Source organism: Brachionichthys hirsutus, chromosome 13 (genome assembly GCF_040956055.1).
Source record: "Brachionichthys hirsutus isolate HB-005 chromosome 13, CSIRO-AGI_Bhir_v1, whole genome shotgun sequence".
In the NCBI taxonomy this organism is placed as follows: Eukaryota; Metazoa; Chordata; class Actinopteri; order Lophiiformes; family Brachionichthyidae; genus Brachionichthys; species Brachionichthys hirsutus.
This window is the reverse complement of record NC_090909.1, coordinates 8,703,356-8,709,466: the sequence shown is the minus strand read 5'-3', so window position 1 is coordinate 8,709,466 and position 6,111 is coordinate 8,703,356.

Sequence of the window (6,111 nt, the reverse complement as noted above, 5' to 3'; positions counted from 1 at the left end):
TCAACCATGAAATCTACTCACAAGAGAGAAAATAATAATAATAATAATAATACACAGCAATGCAGTGCCGAGGTGTTACGGAGATAATCTCCCCCCCCTGCCACTTCTCCTCGCTGGCTTTGAAGCAACAAAAGCAAGCAGGCACAATTAAAGCTTTAAAAAAAAAAGGAAAGAAAAAAAAGGCAGAGGAAGTTTAGCGATTTTGTGAAATTAGGTTATGTAGGAAATGAAAGCGGGAACGGTATCATGGCATGGAATTGTGTCAGACATATGGCACACATTGGTAGAAGCCACGTTGTAAGATTTTTTTTGCCAAAGCTTGATTTGACGCAGTCCTATTAAGCTTCCTGTCGGTGGTTGCGGCAAGTTAATCACATGAACTGCTCCAAGTTTTGTGGTTTGCTAACCCAGCACTGATCCCAGATTGCAGGCACGAGGGAGTTTGATGGCCGTTTTAGAGTCTGCACGACGCCCAATGAGGGTTCTCAAAAGGAGTGACCAGAGTTAAACTTTTGCCAACATGGACAACAGGAGGCTGAGGTCCAGAGCTCAGTGCTGGTCTTTGAAAAGAAAACAAATCCAACATTTAAAAAAGACACTCTGGAACATCATCTGCCAGAATTTGTCCTGTTTTCACCAAGTTTTAAATAACTTTTTGTCACCTTATGTTCAGAAAAGGTGTGCAGTACATGCTTGGTCCTGATGATGTCACCCGGATGTCATCAGAATGAGCCCTGACAATGCACATTTCATAGGTCTGCATCTGTAAAAATCAGATTGGTAGAACTCGGGTCTCTCTAAATGCTGCAAAAATATGTACACATTTGATGACAGAAGGCTCCGCCAGTTTTGGATCTCTGACTGTTCAAATCTTAAACTTCTTACTGAAATATGTGAAAAACTAATTCCGAACATTTGGTGCGAAGCATAAGCGAGTGAGGCGGCCGCAGGCTGACATGAGGCTGTCGAGGAAGGCAGACTGTGACAGGGGGGTGGCAGGGTGGGTGTCGCCAGGTACGATTCACCCTGTCTCGGAGTATCTCAAGAGTTTCGCCTGGCTGATCAGGGACGACAGGGCCGCTGCTCCCAACCTTCAGTCAGCTGTCGTACGAGGTCACCACAGAAGAAGTATTCTAGTCACATGCAGTGCAGGTCAGAAGCACATTGGCTACACATGTCTGTGTTCAGTTTAAGCTCTATGAGAGGTCATCCCCCCCCCCGTCCCCTTCACTTTGGAACAGGTGGGTCTTGTGCCGGCAGGTTCTGAATTAAACTCCGGTTTCATATTTTTATCATCTTGATGGTCACACAAACAACCAGGGAGAGAAAACAGAAGAATAAAAAACACAAATTGGATTAGAGAGTGAAAAAGTGAGGGAGTTCAGTGGGTCATATATAATTAAGCAATTGAGAAAGTTAATTAGGCAGGTCTGATAATTATTGCCATGGCAACCTGAGCGCACTCATGCAGATTTGATTAACGAGCTGCCATTTATCTGTACTGGAAGGACAGCAGGACCTGCACAGAGCTGGAGAGGCCTCTAATATTCACAGCTCGCTTGGTGCTTGCATACGAATCACAAGTTCTTCTTCTAATGTAGAACGAGCAGCAGACAATGTAGGAAGTCTTATTGCATCGCTCATGGAAAATACACATCTTTTTTTTTTGCAACATACCATTGCAAAAAATACGTTTTAAAGAGGGGATACTGAGAGGGATTTCCCATTAAAATGCATATCATTTTTAAAAGCATTGGGGGGAGGGATTTCACTGGCATGTGGTAATGATATGGCAGTAAATGTACATCTGAATGTGTGGCGTGATGTTGCAGATTATAGTTGCCATGTTGCCCTCTGGTGGAAAAAACAACCCAATATTAAGCTTGCATGCATTTCTGCTGAGGGGTGTCTGGAGTCCTGTTCTGCAGCATATTGTCAGGCACAGAGATACTTTATTATGTGGTGGAGACGATTATTAATGGCTGTAAAGAGAGCACAGAACGGCAGTAATAATAAAAAAAAAAGAGAAAGCACAAAAAAAAATGCTCTGGATTGGAACGCTGAGCAGTTTCAAAAGGCAAGCCTGTCACTAATCAGGACGCAATTCAAAAAGAAGGAACAGATAGGTGCTCGGAATCTTCAGAAAGCATTTTCATCAACGTGGGGAGAAGATGACACATTTAGCATGTGTTAGGGACATGCTATCAAAATCAGTTTGCTAAAAAAAAAACAGAAAAGATCACTTAATTAGCACTCTCAAGGGGTTTTTTTTAGCCATGGACGGGTCCATTAGCAGCATGCAGACAGAAGTGAATACATGAAAGTAAAGTAAGCTCAGTGGGAGATTTCTCCAGGGACCTGCTAATCCTCCTCCACATCATTTCACACACAGCCAAGTGAGAGGTATGGATTACAGTTTTTTTATATACAAATATCAAGCATAGATGAATTCTAATAACAGTCATATCAATTAAAGCCCTCTCACTCAACTGTTTCACAAGTATCTGACAATGGCACTTGCTTAGAAAGCCGCTGGTGTAAAAATAGAAAAAGGGAAAAGAAAATGATTTTACTGTCACAAACGTCGCTTTGTTTATAGAGTTACTTTGAAGTCAGTCTTCACCCTCAGTTCATAGCCTCGTCACAGTCGATTGCAGCTACGGCTGCTACTCCTTTCCGGGTTTATGACGTGTTTTTTTTTTCTTCCCCCTATTTTTACAGGTAAATCAGTTTACTGACCAAATATTATTCACAGAAAGAACAGTTCATACAGACAACGTTCAGGGAGACATGTAAGAGACAGACAGGAATTTTTAGGACATGTTGGGACATCTTAAAGATGACTAGCAGTCACCGTCGTGTGACCCAAATGTCAACAACATTCACAACAACGCTAATGGCAAAGCCTGGAGATGTACACAACATGAAAACACAGATGGGGACTTGATTTAAAATATTAAAAAAATATATTCATCCTTTATTGCCTCCACAAGCATCTGTTTGGTAGTTTGTCTGCCTATAACAAATATTAGATCAGATTGTATCTGAAGCTGTGCTGATTCAGTCTGGCGTCAAATTGTCACAACTATTTTCTCGTAGTGGTGGTTGCTTGACTGCTGGATGGCAGACGATGAAGCAATAACAGATCAAACAGCATATTTCAAACAATGCATTAATTAAAAAAAAGAAAACAGACAATGTAATAGTAAATTGGTCTGGAGCTGCCAAGCTTTTAGGTCAGGGAAAATCTTTTTCTCCTCTTTAAAGTTAACATTGTATTTACTATTTCTAGCAAGACGGAACAATTTGAAGACTTGACAGTTTCACAGGTGGCATGGTGGAGGTTATGTAATCACCTGCTTTTGTCCGTCTGTCTGTCTGTCCGCCCGTCCGTCCGTTAGCAAGATTACTCAAGAAGGTTCTGGATGGATCTCAGAAATGTTCATGACATGTTGGGAATGTTACCAGGAACAGATGAGTAAATGTTGGTGATGAAGAGATCCTGGATTATGGATCAGTTTTACATTTCCATTAACATTACAGTTAATGGAGCTTCAAAATTGGGCCAGAATGTGCTGGCGTCTCGTCCAGGGTGTACCCCGCCTCTGGCCCATGATCAGGTGGGATAGGCTCCAGCAGTCGCGTGACCCACAAGGCAGATAACGGGCTGTAGACAAGATGTTTGCGATCCTCTCATCTACAAGAAAATGGACGGAAGGCTCAGACAATCCTCCTGAAGATGAACATATCAGAGACCGAGTGGTTTATCCAAGTTGTTCTAAAAGCTTGAAATCGCATAGATTCATTAAAGTGTTTTCTCTCAGTCGCTGTGCTTTAGATGTAGTATTTTTTTTTTGGTACTTCCTTTTGTCTAAAATGCAAACCAGCTCAAGATATGAATTATTAATGTGCCTACGGCTGTCAATCTTCAGCGTCGGCACATCCACTGAAACACATTAGCGTCTGGAGTTCGGAGTTGCTCGCGTGAAGTAGATTTTCCGAAGAACAGGAGGAGGATTCCTCTTTGTATCCTTACAAACCCTGCCGAGAACCAAAATGATGGAAACTGTTCACCTCCCCCTCTCCATTTCAGCTCACAGCAATCCCAGCAGCCCTTTCGGCTCCTCGCCATCTCCTGTCTTCAGCGCCGCTGGTACCACGCGGTCTTGGGTCTGGATATCCCCCTAAGAATAGGACCCCATGTGGAGCTCCGGAACAGCATGCTGGAGTTTACAAGGACCTGCTGGGCCCGGTGCGCCTCCAGGGGTGATCAAACCAGGAAGGCGCTCATAAGAAACAAACGAACATTCGCAGTCTTTCATTACAAATGGAAAAAGTGAGACAATAAGCCGAAATGATATTTAAATGTTTCTGCAGTCTGTGGCCATTTCTGATGAGACTTCTGTGCAGGACTACTCAAAGTTTAAGGATACCAATATAATAAAGTTGAGTCTGCACATTCAAAAACATTTTTTTGTTTTTGTTTTAGATAAGTTCATGTACAGTACATGATTTGCAGATTTTCCAAATCATGGGACATAATAGTGCCAGTATACTTAGAAGATAGTATTTTAATTGTGCTTGCTTGTTGGATACTTTATTAGTGTACAAAAACTTAATAGTAATACTTTGTTTATGCTCTGAAATATGAGTGAAAAGTACTAACAGACTACACTGCCTCTACTCTAAACACGTCTGTCTGGTTTGCAATTATGCCTTAAAAAAAAAGGAACACGAACAGATGGAAAACAAATTGAATCTGTAAATGGTTCAGATGACAGCGTGCAAAGGGGTTTCAACAGTAAACAGTGTTCTTACTTTTTACAGCAGTTAATCCTGAGACAGCTGTGTTTATAGATTTCTGCTTGATTCCTATAGCAGGATTAAACAAAAGCTACTGGATGGATTTACACACACAGTTGGAAGTGGCTGCGATGAGCCCGTCATGTCAATAAGCTTTACTGGGCTAGATTAATAATTGGAATCTAGAATGGGGTTTGATTAGAGTAGGACCTGTTGGACCTTAACAGAACTCTAAAATGTTGTTTTAGACAGATTGAGGTGTCAGAGCAAAGACAAATGGGTTAATTTTAATTGACGTTAAAACAAAATCATTGCACTGTCAAGTTACTCTTGCATCTGTTAAGGCTGTTTTTAAGACATGTCAAGTCAGACTACTCAGCTTTGACAGAAAATTAAAGGCGAATTTGCAGGCTTCTTTCTTGCCACTGGAATTTTAGGAAACAAAAGCACCTGCATGGTAGGAGTTTTTGCAGGAGACATACAATATAAACTCATGGTTGGGAAATGTATTCACCTGTGAGTCCGTTTCCACATTATCAGGCAAGCCACACATACGAGGGGCTTGTGGTTAGCGTGAATCACGCCGAGACCAATGCCGCACCAAATACAAAATGAATGCACTTGCATGTTTAGAACAACACACGCAAGGCCATCGGTGAACTGGATAGGTCACATCACCATCGCCGCAGCTACACTTCTGGTTTATGCTTCGCTCCCGACTGGGAGAATTTGGGCGACAATTTTTTTGTTAACGCCGTTCACAAGAACATTCCCCCCCACACACAGAACATTAAACTGCTGCAGCGTTCTGCCCATTTGTTTTGTTTATATAGTACTCTATTGTAAATGCTACCTTATCACTGTCATGAAGTTGCATTACCGTCTTAGAATTAAACGCGAGTAGCCTCTAATCTGTCATGACAATCACTGACAAACATTGTCTATCAGGATCTGACAGTCATCCATGTTTGCTGGCTAAAATGAGGACTGCAAGGAGTTCTGAAGGAAGACCCGATTGAAGCAAGGGGCAAGAGATACAACCATCTTTATATAGAACCAATGACGTCTTTGCCAGGGAACCCACACATTTAGCACACACACACAAAAACAAAGTAAAGAATCCTTAGATAAGTAGACCTTTACAGGAAATTATAACCTCTTATTTCAACATTTACAAATGAATATAAAGAAAATAATCTGCCGCAGCACATTAAAAATAAAAAAACTTCACTCAATGAACTGTGGGCAGTGTGTACATTCTGATCAGATGTAACTCCTGATTGACGTGGCGTTTCAACATCCTCCAGG